The 19,553-nt window shown below is 38.4% G+C and overlaps 1 protein-coding gene across 9 annotated transcripts in view; it reads right to left on the bottom strand.

Annotated features, from left to right (window-relative positions):
• Positions 1–19,553, bottom strand: part of stk33 (serine/threonine kinase 33) — a 247,047-nt gene that overhangs the window by 172,167 nt on the left and 55,327 nt on the right. For 4 of the 9 annotated variants that reach the window (XR_010019651.1, XM_063061881.1, XM_063061890.1 and 1 more), the window contains exon 1: positions 721–1,993. The gene's annotated coding sequence lies outside the window, so the exon portion shown is untranslated. Of the gene's footprint in view, positions 1–720; positions 1,994–15,294; positions 15,389–19,553 lie in introns of those variants that run through there. The other 5 variants (XM_063061885.1, XM_063061883.1, XM_063061886.1 and 2 more) reach the window with 3 other exon arrangements.

The following is a 19,553-nucleotide window of genomic DNA, read 5'->3' as shown; positions in this document are numbered from 1 at the left end:
ACCCAAGGGTGACCTGCAGGCTAGCAGAGGGAAGAAGCTCCTTACATCTCCTTTGGTAGAGACACACCACCATCCCCACCATCCTACACTTGTAGGTCAACAGCCATTTCATTTTGACATCAAGCAATGTAAGCAAAAATAAAAGGGAAAAGAGAAGATCAGACTTTAGAATCAGTATGTTTTGAGATGTATTAAACATTGAAAATGAAGCACAAATACTTCCAAAATAAATAGCAAAAATGGTTTGTAAATCAAAGAGATGGCTAGGTAACAAAAAATTAATTTCAAAATGTAATTTTACACTTTAAGTATGTGAATGGGGCAAAGATATTCCATAGAATATACAACAGCACGGCACAGGAATAGCCCTTCAGGCCACAACTTAAGAAAGGAATTCCAGACTGCTGAAAACTCAACTGCCGAGGTCATCAAATGAAAGGAAATTCAAAGTAATCCAGCATCTGCAGATTTTCTGGTGTTTGGTATTCAGTGAAGAATATCAGCATTTCCTGACTGAGTTACCACAAGAGGGAGCTGTCCAAAATAAAGTCTCCACTTAACTAAATCCGGAAGTCAAAAATAAAATGCACCTTCCAAAATTTAGAGACACTACACACATTTTAGATTTCAATGCAAAACTACTTCTACTTTGCTTTCCCCGCATAGTTTGATAGTTCCAAGTAATCCAAGACAGAGTTTAAAAAGAAGTTGTTTACTTACTCAGAATAAGTGGGTAGATTCAGTTGAAACAGGATTTTGTTAATTCTCCAGTTCCATCTGTGGGGTCCTTTGCTTCCCATCAAATTTCTCGAGATCTTCTCCTATTCTGCTGATAGTACTTTGGAGGAAGTTTGGTGGAATTCCCACGCATGTGCATTTAATTGGTTATACTTAATCTATGCTGAATATACAGTGACATAAGGAAACTACCAGGCAATTAATCTCCTTGGGAGAGCCTAGCAAATTAGAAGTATTAAAATGTGTAACAGACTGTTACTATCTAACATCAAAAGTTTGTAGAATAATTGGTTAAAATATTTTTGAAATACATAAAAGCAAGACACCGTCTTCTGAGTTAAAGATTTCCTTTAACTCCTTTACTTAACTGGATAGAAAAAAGTTAATGTTCCAAATATATATTTTCTTAAGAAACACACCCCTCAAATTCAAAATTTCTGAATGCTGTTAACACCATAAGCACAAGAACAAAGTTGTCGATCTTCTAAAAGTTATTTTGACATGGAAGTCCAACCAAATGATCTAACCCATTTTGCAGAAAATGTTTGCACAAAGCTCAAGTAATCCACTTTAAGAAATTCCTGTATACTTATCGGGAGTATTATGGAACTTCCAAAACCCAGAAGAGCTACCCTTAATGTACTGCTTTGTTGCCAGGGATTAAATGTTATCACATTTATTTAACCTTTTCACTAAAACTGAATAGCTAAAAATTATGATTCAGAACAGAGAACTTTAAATAGAGTAAGTTATCAAAACACAGATGTAAATAGAATAAATATAAATAAGGTGCAATTAATGAAGCAAGAAGGACTTGCTTCATTGCAACTTTTGCAATGAAAAATTCATTGTAACTTTAGATGATTACAGAAAACAGATCCATCTTAAAAAGGCAAAAAAGAGCAACAGGAGATAGATACAAGTACAGATACCAGTTTTAGCATGCATCCTGTTAACATCTTTGTTTCAGTTCTCCTGCTGTTAAAGTGTTTGCTGCTAACCAACAAGAGACTGTGGTGCATGTGCACAATAAATACAGCTTTTAATACAGTTATAGCTTCTACAGCATCTGGATGACATTTGAGGATTCTTTTCCAATCACTGGAAAGGACTGCTTCCCATGACAGTAATTTCAGCCTTGGGCAAACAAACTGCACTCCTGCACACTTGGTGTGGTCACGAATCAGTGAACCAATGATAAGCAAAGCTAATGTTACAATGCGGAAAACAGTACACAGCATTTTACAGAATTTAATTAGCACATGTTCAATCACACATGATGCAGCCAGCTTAGTTTCAAAAGTAAAAGGTTGTGCCTCACACATCTACTGGTAGTTGTAGAGAAGATTTTCAAATTTGTGGACAAGTGTTATCCAGCACCTGATGAGGCCCTACATCCAAGGTATTCATGTGATGCAAAGAATGACACATGCAAATGACAACAAATTCATTTGCTTGATTCAAAGCTAGTTTACCAGTAAAGAGAAAATAATACAAAACAAGGACATTGAATCTATCAGACTTATTCCAAAAGAGAATAACCAGTAAATTAACTCCATTTATGTTTAAACTATTGATGGGAGGGTTCTTAAAGAAATAGTATCATACTTGGTAAAGACATCAGTCTACAGGTAGAAAATGGCTTGTTCAAATGAGAAAGATTGTGTAATTGTTTGATAGAAACAGATTTTTAAGCAGTAAATGAAATAGATTATATAAAAGAAAAATATTTCAATCAAATACTTTAGTTGGAGATTACCAGAATGCGTAAAACCTAATATTAAGCATTTCTAACCAGGTCATAATGAAAGCTAATTAGTAGTGAAGTCTCACATAAATGTACACTTGTAATACCAAACAGAATCTGTAATTCAGTTTGACTGAGCAACTATAATGACTGCCCTCAACTTTATAAGTGGTGTAATCCAGACAAAGTACATGAAAGCTGAAGCACTGCAATTGTATACCTTACATTAATAGAGCACGCCAGGTAGCTTATGAACTTCAAGCTTAAACAAGGCAGAAGATCAATACTAGCTCACACATCACAAAGTAAACAGAGAGCAAACTGAGTTGAGGAATAAAGTCTTGAAATTTCAGACATGATCATAAGATCCTTCCTCTTTTCCACATAATGATCAAAGATGATGTTTTGCCCAGTTCTGAGGTGAATGAAGAGGAAAAGTTGACAATAACAAACTCCTACAATGAAAGAATACTGATGCTCCCATCCAAAAGAGATTCTACAGATGCTGGAATCCTTAAGCAACAGTCTTTACCTGAAACTTTAACTCCATTTTGCTTTCCACAGATCAAAACCAAAATCAGATATATTATAACTAACATATGTCATGAAATTTGTTGCTCTGTGGCAGCAGTATAGTGCAAGACATAAAAATACTAAAAGTTAAAATTTTTAAAAATCAAAATAAATAATATGTAAATTGTGCAAATGAGGAATAGTGAGAAATCTGGGTTCATGGACTGTTCAGAAGTCTGATGGAAGAAGGGAAAAAGCTGCTCCTAAAGCATTGTGTGTGCATCCTCAGGCACTTGTACCTCCTGACTCATGATACTAATTGGAAGAAAGCATGTCCTAGGTGGCAGGGGTCCTTAGTGATGGATGCCACCATCTTGAGACATCACCTTTTGAAAATGTCGTTGATGCTGGTGAAGCTTGTGCCTGTGATGGAGCTAACTGAATCTATAACCCACAATCGCTTGTGATCCTATGCACTGGAGCCTTCTAACCAGGTGCTGAGGCAACCAATCAGAATGCTTTCCACAGTACATCTATAGTAATTTTCTAGAGTCTTTGAAAACATAACAAATCTCCTCAAACTCCAAATGTAGTATAACTGTGGGTATACCTTCTTCATGATTGCATCAATGTGTTTGACGCAGATAGATCACCAGAGATGGTGACACCCAGGAACTTGAAAAGACTCACCCTTTCCACTGCTAACCCCTTAATGAGACCAGGTGTGTATTCTCCTGATTTTCCTTTCCTAAAGTTCACAATCAATTCCTGGTCTTGCTGACATTGAGTGCAAGACTGTTGCTGCACCATCACTCAACCAAAATAAATGGTGTCTGACCTGTTGAATATTTCTAGTATTTTTTTCTGTTTTTGTTTTAGCTTGTTGATTTTTTTTTCTTACTGAGTGAGAGATATCCGAAAGGACTGTGCACTGCTTCTGTTTATGTAGATCTTTCTTAATCTACAGTCTTGGGTTTCTCAAAATCATCCCAAATGTTCCTTGTCCATTTTGAGCATTCATGGGCCAGGGATTTCCAAGAACCAGTGGAGATGCATCAATTTCCTGACCACCACCACCAACCTACCTATCCACCAAACAGGTTTTGAGCACATTCTTGAATCTTCTGCAGCACAAGGTGTGAGGCAAACTAACAAAGCAGACTCCCCAAGGCAATAAATCTTGAGTAACAACCTTAATATTTTTAAGAAATTATTTTTCAAGTAAACATATATGCCTGAAAATTGGATCTCGAGCTAAATATGCACTGTGCATAATTCTAATTACCCAAATTCCCACAGAGTAGCAAAATTGGCTAAAATTATTATAAACAGTTCATTAGGGAACAATCAATCTTTTGCTAAGCAGTTCTCTGTGGGAAAATCAGTTAACTTAGTGTAGCTAGAATAAGTATGTTGTACATAATCTGAAAAGGAAATTACATAATATGGCATCAAAATCGGAGTCACACATCCATTACCAGCATGGAGGAAACAGCAGAAGGCGAAAAGAGAGAATCAAAGTTTACTCAAAGAGATATATCAATCAAGGAGGACAGATAGAGGTTAGAAATAACATCTGATACACTATAAGAGTCCAAAATATCCATCAAGTCCACCACTTAAAGAGCCTAACTGGAGGTCACTGTACTTTCGCTTCCAATATGTTTCTCTATTCTGTCTCTGCACTACGAAGCAATAGCAGAATAGACTTCAAGCTGAACTACAGATGAACAGAAATTCTGCTGCCCTTCCATAATTCACTATAGCTCCTGCTCACCTGCATCATATCATGCCCCACCATTGACCTAGTACTCCTTATAATCATCATCACCCTTCTCCATCCCACAGAGATCAAGCCCCAGAAAGGACAACAAAGTCAATACTATTTACCCCTTCATTTAGATAGACTCCTGCAAGTGGACTACAACCTTGTCATAGGGCTTGGAGGCTTGCATGCTTGAATCAGGGCCTTGTGCTTTGGCTCTTGGTAGGGACCCCTATGCCAAACAGACCAAACAGAAAGGCCAGACTAAGAGTGGTCCACCAATCCTCCAGGTTCGGGGATTCAACTCAGGGCTAACAACTCTGTCTGGTCCAACAAAATTGTTATGGAAACTGTAAAGAAGAATCCTTCTATATCTGTGTGTGACAGTATAGACAGACAAAGATGGAGGGCCTTCATTTCTGCCCTAAATACCAGCAGTGTAACGGGCAGGAAGAAGAATTTAGATAGACTGCAAGAAATATAGGGTAGGTTTTATAATTTCATTGCCTGGGCCAGATCAACATAACCAGCCTACCCACTCAAAGGAAAAAAATCTGTGGTATCTCTCTACTCAAAGAAGACATGATCTGATCTGATCAGATCAGAATCAGAATCAGTTTTATTATCACTGGCATGTGTGAAATTTATTAACTTAACAGCAGCAGTTCAATACATAATCTAGAAGAAAAATAAATAAATAAGCAAATCAATAACAGTATATATGTATGTGTGTGTGTATATATATATTAGAGATTAAAAATCATGCAAAAACAGAAATATGTATTTAAAAAGTGAGGTAGTGTTTATAAGTTCAATGTCCATTTAGGAATCAGATGGCAGAGGGGAAGAAGCTCTTTCTGAGTCGCTGAGTGCGTGCCTTCAGGCTTCAGTACCTCCTACCTGATGGTAACAATGAGAAAAGGGCATGCCCTGGGTGCTGGGCGTCCTTAATAACGGAACTGCCTTTCTGAAACACTGCTCCTTAAAAATGTCCTGGGTAGTTTGTAGGCTAGTACCCAAGATGGAGCCGACTAAATTTACAACTCTCTGTAGCTTCTTCAAGTCCTGTGCAGTAGCCCTCCCATACCAGACAGTGATGCAGCCTGTCAAAATGCTCTCCATGGTACATCTATAGAAGATTTTGAGTGTTTTTGTTGACATACCAAATCTCTTCAATCCCCTAATGAAGTACAGTCGCTGTCTTACCTTCTTTATAGCTGCATCGATACGTTGGGATCAGGTTAGGTCCTCAGAGATCTTGATACCCAGGAACTTGAAACTGCTCACTCTTCCACTTCTGATCCCTCTATGAGGATTGGTATGTGTTCCTTCCTCTTACCCTTCCTGAACTCCACAATCAGCTTTTTCTTCTTACTGATGTTGAGTGCCAAGTTGTTGCTGCCACACCACTCCACATATCTCGCTCCTATACATCCTCTTGTCTCAACCTGAGATTCTACCAACAATGGATGTATCATCAGCAAATTTGTAGATGGTATTTGAGCTATGCCTAGCCACACAGTCATGCATATAGAGAGAGTAGAGTAGTGGGCTAAGCACACACCCCGGAGGTGCACCAATGTTGATCATCAGTGAGGAGGAGATATTATCACCAATCCGCACAGATTGTGGTCTTCCAGTTAGGAAGCTGAGGATCCAATTGTAGAGAGAAGTACAGAGGCCCAGCTTCTGTAACTTACCAATAAGGATTGTGGAAATGATGGTGTTAAATGCTGAGCTACAAGTTGATGAACAGCATCCTGACATAGGTGTTTCTACTGTCCAGGTGGTCTAAGGCCACGTGAAGAGCCATTGAGATTGCGTCTGTCATTGACCTATTGTGGCAAAAGGCAAATTGCAGTGGGTCCAGGTCCTTGGTGAGGCAGGAGTTCAGTCTAATCATGACCAATCTCTCAAAGCATTTCATCACTGCAGATGTGAGTACCACTGAGCGTTAGTCATTAAGGCAGCTCACATTATTATTCTTAGGCTCTGGTATAATTGTTGCCTTTTTCAAGCAAGTGGGAACTTTCGCCCAAGGCAATGAGAGGTTGAAAATGTCCTTGAATACTCCCACCAGTTAGTTGGAACAAGTTTTCAGAGCCTTACCAGGTACTCTGTTGGGGCCTTCCACCTTACGAGGGTTTACCCCCTTTAAAGACAGCCAAACATCAGCCTCCAATACAGAGATCACAGAGTCACTGGGTGCAGCGGCAATCTTCACAGCTGTAGTTATATTCTCCTTTTCAAAGCGGGCATAGAAGGCGTAGAGTTCATCTGGTTGTGAAGTATTACCGCCATTCACGCTATTGGGTTTCACTTTGTAGGAAGTAATGTCTTGCAAATCCTGCCAAAGTTGTCATTCATCCAATGTTGCCTCCAACCTCGTTCGAAATTATCTCTTCGCCCTTGAAATAGCCCTCCATGCATCATACCTGGTTTTCTGGTACAGACCTGGGTTGCCAGCCTTGAATGCCACAGATCTAGCCTTCAGCAGACGACGTACCTCCTGATTCATCCACAGCTTTCGGTTTGGGAATGTACAGCAAGTGTTTGTAGGCACACACTCATCCACACAGGTTTTAATAAAGTTGGTAACAGTTCGAAGACGAATCACCGAATATGGTCCAGACCACTAATTCAAAGCAGTCCTGTAGGCGCTCCTGTGATTCCCTTGTCTATACCTTCTTGGTCCTCACTACTGGTGCTGCAGTCTTCAGTCTCAGCCAATACTCAGGGAGTAGAAGTACAGCCAGGTGATCAGACTTCTCAAAATGAGGGCGTGCAATAGCACAGTTGGCATTCTCGATGGTAGTGTAACAATGGTCTAGTGTGTTGTTTCTTCTGGTATTGCAAGTGATCTGTTGATGGTAATTGTTCAGTGATATTTTTTCAGACTGGCCAAGTTAAAATCCCCCAAAACGATGGTGAAGGTGTTAGGGTGCGCTATTTTGTGCATGTTGATCCCATTGCTCAGATCATCTAAAGCCTGATTGACATTGGCCTGAGGTGGAACATATAGCGCTACCAAAATGATCATGGAAATCTCCCATGGTCGGTAAAATGGACAGCACTTAACTGCAAGAGATTCTGGGTCTGGTAAGCAGAATTGGGACAGCAATGATATATTTGTACGTCAAGAGGAGTTGATCATAAAGCATACTCCTCCCCTTCTGCTTTCGAGAGACTCTATAGATCTATCCTGACGGTGTATAGCAAAACTGTCAATCTGAATCGTTGCAGCCACTTCATTCACCAGCACAAGAAAATCTTACAGATACTGGAAATTCAAAGCAACACACACAAAATGCTGGCGGAACGTACAGGCCAGGCAGTATTCATTCAACATTTGATGCTTTCAGCTGCTGCCACATCGCCATAAAATTGTTTTGCTGCAGCTTACAAGAGAAACATTTTTCTGTTTTTTTACTTGCAGCGTATTGGAATGGGTCATTTGCTTCTACTTTGCTTGAAAGAGCAAGGCACAAGGAAACAATGAAAGGAGAGGACAAGTGGGATGATGATGATGAAGATGAACAAAAACAAAAAGTGTACACTGCATCACTACACCTAACACCCCCACAGCACCTCATCAGAGAATAACTCATCTATTGCTGTGTCAGGGGGAATCAGAGGACAGGTGCATGTATCCATATGGCCTCAGAGGACTCTGGAGGACCAGATTTGGTATGCTTAGATGATAAGACTATTGCATAAAAACGAACAGGTAGCTACCAAGTTGTTAGGCCTGCTACAATAGATGCAAGAATATGGAAGAATTCATCTCCAAGGTCTCAAAGGATATTGTGCAAAACTAGAAGATCATGCTTCCCACTCAGGACATCATACGCATTTCTCTGTGATAAGACTATTGCTGATCCCCAGCACAGTACGCACTAGCTCAGCTATGTTACATACCCCATGGGTATCTTGTGACTGTCTTATGAGCATGATGTAATGGTCTTGTGGAGGTCACATGATGTAATTTTCCCACCAGTGAGGTCACATGATGACCTGTTCTCAACAGGTATAAAGGAGACCCCTGGTGTGACGCAGTTAGTTTTCAGTTGAGTTGTTGTTTGCTTTGTTAGTTACTCCGTTATGCTGCGTATTCATCTCATGACGCAGTTTCGTTGTAAAACGGAGTTTTACTTTCTATTGTAAGGTAAAATTGTTGTGCCAGCAGTTTCACCAATCGCTACCAGCTTAGTTGGTGTATTTTTGATTCACTTTTACAGCAGTATTGGAGAGTGAAGACCTTATTAAAGGATGGGAACCTGAAGGATTGAACAAAGTTGGAGTCATTTGGCAGTTTTATAAAGGATCAACCTTATTGAGCATTCATTCAGAAGTGGTGACCTGTATCTGAGATAACTCCTGCAAGAGCAGAGAAGTTGTGCAGTGTCCCCTCGCCAGGAAAAGGTCAGTTCCTTTAAGCCATATTATTTCCTTCCTTGTGAATCCCTTGGAGAATCAGCAGTAACTTTACGTCTTCAAAGAAATCCGTTTCCAGAGAAATCTTTCCTTATTGACTATGTAAATCACTTGGACTTTCGAATTTACCATTTTAAGACTGTGTTTGAATTTATCACTTTAAGAACCATTCTCGAATTTACCCTTTTAAGAACTGTTCCAGCGTGGCTGTATAGCAGTTAACTTCTGGTTAAGTTAGTCGTTTGAATACTTTTCGCTATTGTTAGCAGAGTTTAATAAATATTTGTTTGTTTTTATGAAACCTGCCTCAATTGATAATTCATTGTTGCCAATCACATGACATAAATTGGGGGCTCATCCAGAATTGTTCCAATTTTGAGCTTAAGTGCTTGTTTATTTATTGATCTGATTTGGAAAAGGGAAATACCCGATTCTTTTGTTTGATTGGTCTGTGGGTGGTATTTGGCAGCAATGAATATTGACGAGTTTATGGATTCGCCAGACCCGGAGGTATTAGCGAAGGTGAAAAAGGGTGAGGTGTCCAAGATTGCTAGAAGGTTGGACCTTAAAGGAATTACGAAGGTTACAACAAAACAAGTAATTCAGAGGAAAATAGCAGAACATTTATATAAGTTCCGGAAAGATGAATGATGAGGTGTTAGGAAGGTTTCCAATGAGTAAACTGGAAATGCAGTTACATATTGAACAGATGAAGTTTGAACAATTTAAAGCGGAAATGGCCGAAAGAGAGGCAAATAAAATAAAGGAATTTAAAGAAAGAGAAGCTGATAACCAGAGGAAATTTGAGCTAGAGATGGAGAAATTAAGGATGGAAAATCAGTCCTCTGGTTCGAGTAAACAGTTTGTTGCTAGTCGAGAAGTTATTTTGGCTCCTCTATTTAATGAAACAGAAGTGGACAAATACTTCCAACGTTTTGAAAGTGTTGCTTTGAGTTCAGGGTGGCTGAAAGATAAATGGCCAGTGGTGTTACAAAGTATAATTAGAGGTAAGGCACAAGTTTATACAGCTTTAACTGCTGACCAAGCACTTGATTATGATATTGTGAAGCAGCATATACTGAAAGCGTATGAACTGGTTCCAGAAGCTTATAGAGAAAGATTTCGAAATTTGAAGAAATCCGTGGAAAAAACTTACGTGGAATTTGCCTATGAGAAATCTGTGTGTTTTGAGAGATGGGTTTCCTCTAAAAATATGTGAATGGGTAGTATAATAAATGTAAAGAGTTGGTTTTATTGGAGGAATTTAAAAGGAGCATTCCTGTTGAAGTAAGGACATACTTAAATGAGAGGGACACTGCTACATTGCAGGAGTCTTCTAAATTAGCTGATGAGTATGCTTTAATTCATAAGAATAAATTTTCTCCAGGTAGAACTTTTAAAAGGAAAAATAGCACAGAGAGTCAAGGTAAACCAGAAATTAAATCTAAAGTTAGTGAGAAAGGTAAGGATGAAGGGAGACATGTGAAAGAAAGACATTTTGGTCTTATTTCTAATTATTGTAAGAAACCTGGACTTGTAATAGCTAACTGTTTTCGATTGAAAAAGAAGAAGGAAGCAGTCCCAGATGCTTGTGTGCAGCATATTGAAATACCTGTAAATCCACAGGGTTCGATAAATACCAATGAAGCTTTGTCAGAGTCTGACCAAGTTAAGAGGGGATATGAACATTTTATAACCAAAGGATTTGTATCCTTGCAAGAAGGATCCACTCCTGTGCCAATAAAAATACTTAGGGATACTGGATCTTCTCAATCACTTATATTAGACAGTGCTCTAAAGTTTAGTGATGAGTCTGACATTGGTGAGGTAAACTATATACGAGGAGTTGGGAGTGCCCTTATGCCAGTACATTTGCATAGAGTAAATTTAAGGTCAGGGTTAGTTACAGGACCTGTTAAAGTAGGACTACAACCCAGTTTACCCATGAATGATGTTTCTCTGTTGTTAGGGAATGACTTAGCAGGTGGACAAGTTTTTCCTGAAGTGCATTTGACAATAAAGCCTATTTCTGAGGCACCAAAGATGGACTCTAACTGGATTCTTCCTGTGTTGTAACCCGAGCTACGGCTAAAAAGACTGATATGGAGAATGGGTCTGTTACCCATGATTGTTCAACTCGGGATTCAAATTTTGAGGAAGTGTCAGAAACTTCCTTACCTACATTATTTGAGCAAGATTATTGTAGTAAGTCTGACCATGAAGATTTGTCTTTATCTCGGAAGGAGATGATAGCAGAGCAGAGTAGAGACCCTGAGATTATCAAATTAGAGGAACAAGCTCTTCCAGATAGTGAAATTAAGGTGGCGCCAATACAATATTATTTTGAAAAGGGAGTATTAATGAGGAAGTGGAGATCATCTACAATTCCTGCAAGTGGGGAATGGGAAGTTAATCACCAGGTAGTAGTTCCTAAAATTTTATCGAAATAAGATTTTAACTATGGCTCATAGTATGCCTCTGGGTGGCCATCAAGGTGTAAAGAAAACTATGAACAAGGTTTTTAAACATTTTTACTGGCCTAGTTTAAGAAAAGATGTAGCAACATTTTGCAGGACATGTCATACTTGTCAGATTGTGGGTAAACCTAATCAAGTTACTCCAGTGGCCCCACTGCAACCTATTCCAGCATTTGGTGAGCCGTTTTCCAGAATTATTATAGATTGTGTAGGCCCATTGCCAAAAACTAACACTGGACATCAATATTTGTTGACCATTATGTGCACAGCGTCTCGGTTTCCAGAGGCAATACCACTCAGGAATATAACAGCTAAAACTGTGACAAAGGCTCTCATAAAATTCTTTACTAATTTTGGGTTGCCTAAGGAAATACAATCTGATCAAGGTAGTAATTTTATGTCTGGATTGTTCCAGCAGATAGTTTATAAACTGGGAGCAAAACAGATTACCTCAGATGCGTATCTGATCCCTAGGGTAGATGATTGTGTGGGCAAAGTTGGACAAGCAAAGTTTCTTTCAAAGATTGATTTGTTTAAAGGTTATTGGTGTGTTCCATTGACGGATAGAGGTAGAGAGATTTCCACATTTGTAACTCCATCAGGGTTATATGAATATAATGATCTTCCATTTAGGGTGAAGAATACACCAGGTACTTTCCAGCGGATGATTAATTCTGTAATTCAGGGGTTAAAAGATACAGATGCTTATATTGATGATTTAGTTACAGGAAATTATACTTGGAAAGCACATATTACTACGGTGGAGAAACTATTTCAAAGGCTTTCAAAAGCTAACTTAACTATTAACTTAGATAAAAGTGAATTTGGTCATGCTACTGTGACTTACCTTGGTGTGTTGTAGGTACGGGCTTGGTTAAAGAAAATGATTAAGGAAATAAGTCAAACTCCAATTCAGCAACAAAGTTTGATGCTACAGGAGTATAATATTTTGATAACATATTAAAAGGTAAAGATAATGTGATTGCTGACTGTCTATCTAGGTGTTAAATGTTGTTACGTAATCGGCAACAATGAATATCAATCCAGTCAGGTTATATAAAAACAACCAAACATTTATTAAACACGGATAGGCAATATAAAAACAAACGAAAACCTTAACTGGAAGTTAACCGCTATGCGGCCGCTCAACAAATCATCACTTGGTACTGGTTCTTAAAGCGATAAATGCAAAAGCAGTTCTTAAAGCAGTAAAGTCAAATACAGTTCTTAAAATGGTAAATTCAAAAGTCCAACAGATTTGTACATTCAATTGGGAGAGACTTCTCTGGAGAAGGATTTCTTCATAGACACGACTTTCCTGTTGGTTCTGTCCAAAGGATTCACGATGAAGGAAATAAACGGCTTAAAACAACTGACCTTAATTTCTAGAGAGCAAATCCTGCGCGAACTACCTTTCTCTTTTGGCAGGAGTTATCTTCGATGCAGGTCGCTACTTCTTCAACGAAGACTCAATAAGGTCGATCCTTTGTTAAACTGCCGAACAATACCAACTTCTCTTAGTCCTTCAGGTCCTGTACTTCTATAAAGTCTTCACTCTCCAAGACTACTGAAAAGGTACATAAACAAATCTGGCAGAAATTACCAGTCCAGCACTATTGTACCTTGCAATCGAAGAAAACACTCCGTTGTAAAATTGAAACTGCGTCATTAAACAAATACGCAACGGAACGGAGACACTGATGAACGTCCTAGCTGGAAAAACTGCATCACCAGAGGTCTTCCCTTTTATACCCGTGGTGAACAAGTCATCATGTGACCTCACATCGGCAGGAAAATTACATCAGGTGACCTTCAAAAGACCATTACATCATTCTCACAAGAAAGTCACAAGATCTCCTTGAGGTATGTAACAATGTACAATGTAATTTTTTTTGATGGAGTGGTATTTTAACATTTGTAACACTCCTACGGTACATTAGTTTGCAAGATGTTGTATGATAATACCGTGTATATCATATATGTTGTAAATTTTATACATTTGTTTTTTTTGTGTAAATAGTTGTTAAAATATTACTCCTAAAAGACCAAAATTTTCTTTTTTGGAGGGAGGTGTTACATACTCCGCGGGTATCTTGTGACTGTCTTATGAGCATGATGTAATGGTCTTGTGGAGGTCACATGATGTAATTTTCCCACCAGTGTGAGGTCACATGATGACCTGTTCTCAACAGGTATAAAGGAGACTCCTGGTGTGACGCAGTTAGCTTTCAGCTGAGTTGTTGTTTGCTTTGTTAGTTACTCCGTTATGCTGCGTATTCGTCTCATGATGCAGTTTCATTTTAAAACGGAGTTTTACTTTCTATTGTAAGGTAAAATCGTTGTGCTGGCAGTATCACCAATCGCTGCCAACTTTGTTGGTGTATTTTTGATTTACCTGTACAGTAGTATTGGAGAGTGAAGACCTTATTAAAGGACGGGAACCTGAAGGATCGAATAAAGTTGGAGTCATTTGGCGGTTTTTTTAAAGGATCAACCTTATTGAGGATTTGTTTCAGAAATGGTGACCTGTATCTGAGATAACTCCTGCAAGAGCAGGGAAGTTACGCAGTGTCCCCTCGCCAGGAAAAGGTCAGTTCCTTTAAGCCATATTATTTCCTTCATCATGAATCCTTTGGAGAATCAGCAGTAAAGTTACGTCTTCGAAGAAATCAGTTTCCAGAAAAGACTCTCCTTATTGATTGTGTAAATCACTTGGACTTTCGAATTTACCATTTTAAGACTGTGTTCGAATTTACCACTTTAAGAACCGTTTTCGAATTTATCCTTTTAAGAACTGTTCCAGAATTGCCGTATAGCAGTTAACTTCCGGTTAAGTTAGTCATTTGAATATTTTTTTGCTATTGTTGAGCAGAGTTTAATAAATGTTTGTTTGTTTTTATGAAAGCTGCCTCAATTGATAATTTATTGTTGCCGATCACGTGACAGCTAACAAATGTTGTAAAAGCATAGATGATGGCCACACAGTATTGTTGCTTCTAGAAAGTCTGACCACAATACATCTAGACATCTGTACAGATGCAGTTTGAAGTTCTGAAAGAAAGACAATATGCCACAAAGTAGAGAAAATCTGCACAATGCTGGAAATCCAAGTAGCAAACACAAATGAAGGGTCTCAGCCCAAAACGTCGACTGTACTCTTTTCCATAGATGCCACCTGGCCTGCTGAGCTCCTCTTGATGCCATAAAGAAAATTTTAATGTCCTTTTTGAGCAAAAAGATACCATTCACAAGCTGATTGCCACTTTCAACATATACAGGCATGCTTCAATGAAGCAGATAGGATTCAACAGAAGCAAAAGGCAATTACAGAAGTAGCTGGCTGCTCTCCATGGTCTGCTCCTGTTCTTATTTACATCCTTAGTAAACTGTTTACCAGAGAAAGTGGAAATTAAAAACAGTCTACTTATATTAAGGACTATCAAAATCACACATGGTAGGTTAGAGTAAAATGGATTCTAAACAGATTGTAAGAGTGATTGTAAAAAAAAATTCCTGGAAGATCAAAAATAATGCACACTTCAGAGATCAGCAATTTATTCTTTACATTTATAAGTCTCAATACTCTTTTAAAAAGTGTTTCAGAAAATGTGGCATCTTACCGAAGTCTGTTGTTCTATTATAGTCTGTAAGTGTGTTCAGTATTTAAAGCCCCATCCATATTACTGCAATTTACATGTCACCATGTGGCTGCACCTACGTGGAAGAAAATAAATAAGTACTAATGAACATTATGTAAACAGAAGATCAACGATTTCATAGAAAGGAACTATACCCAACTGAATTCAAATATACAAAACTGCGAAGAATTATGCTGGAAATCTAAAGTAACAACAAAAAAATGTCTGAAATATTCAATAGGATCAGCTGGCATCTGTAGAGCAAGAGGGATAGAGTTTCATATTGATGATCTTCAGATAGAGAACTTGAGAAAATACAGAGATGGAAAAAGTACTAAACAACTTACTTTTCTTGCATAAAATCAACAAACAAAATTGCCTTGCTACAGTATTGTTTCAGCACTTTCACATAATTTCCTTTTCCAGTTTTTATTCCAACATCCATTACAACTTTAATATTTTCCTGGCTCACTTTCCTCTTTATCATAGAGATCTAACCCCTCAAATACCTCCAACCTCCAACCTCCTTAACTCTTCAGTAGAGCCCAATGACATCCTATCCACTATCATCAAATTTCTTCTAGCCAAACATGTTATGATATTTAGCTACATATTTCTTTGACTCAGTTTACTTCCTCAAAATAAAACATGTTGGTTTAGGAAACCATGGCTATTCTTTGTTCCATGTGGCAAATGTGCACCATTCTTTAATCCTACAGTAGTTCACTCCCTCGCCTCCATTTTCAGTCTATTCCTTATTCATGTTTCAGATCTATTATAAATCAACGACTTCCACAGTTAAGTGTTTTACTTCTCATTCTGCTTTCTGCAAGGATTCTGCTCCATTCTCCTAGTCAGTGTCTGTGATGTCTTCAATGTTCTTCAGTCATCTAATCTCCTGGTTAGGAGACCAACCAATTCAACCTTCAACCAATTTATCACCTCAATCACATTCATTCCATTTCATTCCTGATTTCCTCAAAACTTTCCATTCCTATCAGAAATATACTAAAGTTGCTTTATCCTCACTTTCCAAACCACCAACCTCTAGCTTCAGTGGATCACACTATGTTAATTTCATTATTTGCATCAAACAGATCTTCACTGACATAATGAGGCCCAACATCTAGAACAGCATCTCCTCTTATTCTTTGCAGCCTTCTAGAAGAAACACTAAATGTTTCATCTTCATGTAAACTGCTTTCTCACCATTTCCCATTACTATGCCTACATCCCTTCTCACTATATTTCATTTTAAATGCCTTGCTACCTGATATGCTCTATTCCATCTCTATATGGTCTTTAGTCTTTCAGCTCATTCCTCCCCCATGCCCCCAGCTATGATTTGAAAACTATAAATCTTAAAACTCTTTTTCTTAAGTTCTGAGGAAGGATTGCTGACCCAAAACATCCTACCACAGATGTTGCTCGACCGGCAGAGTTTCAGTTTTTCTTTCAGATTTCAGCATTTGTAGTTTTATATGTTTTCCATTTGCCTTGTCAATTAGATACATAGCACCATTCAAAAGAGAAGGCAGATTCTTTCTAATACAGGCAGTCCTCAGGTTATATAAGGGTTTCATTCCTGAGAACTGCCCATTAGCTTATTCACCTTAAATAAGAAATTTGCCTTCTCTATACTAACATATTGGATCACTCTGCTATATTTCTTTCCATTTAATGAAAACTCTAACACTACCATAATTAAACAAATGGAATATATACTGTATACTATCATTAATGAAAACCATGAACTATGTTATTATTATTACTAGCTTAAAATGCATGGGAAAATTTGTAAGTCATGGAGTTTTGTACCTTGGTAAGTAATTAGCCCTCAAACAACATCTAAAAAGATAATCAAATTAATACTGCTTTGCAGTTTGTAACAACCTTTTATGCAAACTGACAATGACATCCTGCATTACATCAATGAGAATACTGATTATTAGACAAAGTTCCCAGAAACACTGCAATGTGGAAGATGAGAAATCAGGTACAGATCAGATGTCAGTGCAGAGGGACGTTTGGAGTAAGTAGCATGACCTGTCATTTGAGTGGGGTTACTCATGTTAACTGAAAAGTTATGTGCAAATATTTCTGATCTTTGAACACACTTAAAAGCAGTTTAAAGTCTGCTAACAACATCAAGCTTTCAAAGGCTATTGGGACAGTCTAGGAGCAGAAGATGCAGCAGACATGCCATAATAGTGTGCTCGTAGTAAACAGCGGGGTGCAGGTTCAAACAGTGCTCCAAACAAATAAGTCCATTTCCCACTCTACTCCCTTGAAACGTACCTACAATGATTCATGCTAAGTGAAACCTGCAAAAGATGGCAGTTTTACAAAGGTAAAGCATATTAGAACATGAGGAATGCATCCTAGTTGTGTTATTAAAAAGCTAAATACTACCAAGCTTCCTGTTCACATAGATGTACTGGTGTCTACTTTTCTTTTTGGCACAGACAGTGCTAATTCTCCTCCTGTTATTAATTACCAGTAAACTACTTATCACAATAAGTGCACTTAGCACAATAAAACTCTTACCATTCTAGTCTCAGACACTTGCACATGTACTGAAACATTAGTACCCGTTCAACAGACCTGATAAGCATTTTATATTTTCACATATCAGCAGTGAATATTTTTAATGATTAGATGAGATCTGTGTCACACTGGCAAATCTTCAAAGTGTTTCCGTTTAACAAACTAGGTGAGAAAAGGGTGTTGAGGAGAGAGAAATTTTCAGAGACTTGCAAATGGGAAAGGTCACTTTTGCAACTATTCAATTTCATTTTCTCCTGCATATCTTTGTTCATTTTTGTTACTTCTGTGGCACTGCAAAGCCCAGCGGTCATGCATAACACACAAGAAATGGAGAGGTGAGGAACAAACTTAGTTGTTTATTTTGCTTGTTAAGTCATCTACCCCGGATGCCCTTTCACAATACATTCAATGCATAACACACAGGGAAGCTTGACAGCAACCCATATGGTTCAAAGTATACATAAATATATTAACATATCCCTGCCTCTTATTTTAAAAGTTTCTTCCCCTTCCCATACACAGACGAGCTGCTGAACTATAACCATTCAATGCAGTATTCATCAAATTCAGTAGACTGCCTCTATTTCCAGACATTACCCTGGGAATTATTCTACCTCATGTGCTGACGGTCAGTCACTAAACTAGAGATTCAATCTGTCTGGCGGTTACCTGCTCCAGTGAGGGTACCAATGACCTGGGGATGACACCAAAGTGGTGTATGCACAGATCTTGGTTTGTGTACTGCATTGTTAGTAGGAGGCACCTCAGAAAGCACAGGTGATGGAGAAGCAAACAAGAGAAAATCCGCAGATGCTGGAAATCTGAGCAACACACACAAGCAGCATCAATGGGAAAAAAGTACAGTCAACATCTCAGGCCGAAACCCTTCAGCAGGTCTGGACAGGTGATGGGGGAGCATTGGCTTTGACATTTGATCATAACAGATGTTCTGCAAACATTTTCTTTGAAGTGTGCAACAGCTGATCAACATGCCTTCCCCAGACATGATTCCTAGTTTCCACTGCCTACAACACAGGACGTGTTTGTGCCTCCACCGTCACAGGAATGCACTTTGCTCAAGAGATGTATTTCCAGGCAAGTACTCTCTCCCTTGCTGTGAAACTTCTGTATTTTGCTTGACATGTTGCTCTGCTTCGGTTTTCTGTTCAGTTAGCACAATCTTTTTTGTGTTTAGTTGTCTAACTAGGTCAAGACGGGTGCGAAGCTGTCTTTTCATCAATAAAAGTTGAGAAAAATAGTGGTCCTTTAAGACTTCAGCTATGTCCTTGTAAGGTTTATTGCAAGGATTAGCATGTTAGACTGCATAATTAATCAGACATTTTTGCACTTACCACAGTCAGAAAAATTGGAATACGAATATCATCAGAAGTTTGATTTGCCAGTGCAAAATATTCAAATTTTTCAGTACAGGAACTCCATTGTTCTATTGTTTCCTCAAACAGCCCCATACTTCCAAATATTTTGCCATTTTCAAACACAATTACATTCCAGAAAAGTTAACTAGTCTTATCCGTCTCTCTTGCCCTCTCTTATTTGTTCTATTTAACCATCCCATTCTCGTTCTCTCCCCTCAGATTCTTCACCCACCACCCTTCCTGCAGCCGTTTACTTTTTGCTCACCCACATCACATAGTGGTACACCGCCTGTGTAGCACAGGGATTTTTCTTGCCAA

The sequence above is a fragment of the Mobula hypostoma genome, chromosome 11 (genome assembly GCF_963921235.1).
Source record: "Mobula hypostoma chromosome 11, sMobHyp1.1, whole genome shotgun sequence".
Classification (NCBI taxonomy): Eukaryota; Metazoa; Chordata; class Chondrichthyes; order Myliobatiformes; family Myliobatidae; genus Mobula; species Mobula hypostoma.
The sequence above is the reverse complement of the archived record's forward strand: the minus strand, read 5'-3'. Positions and strand labels throughout refer to the sequence as shown.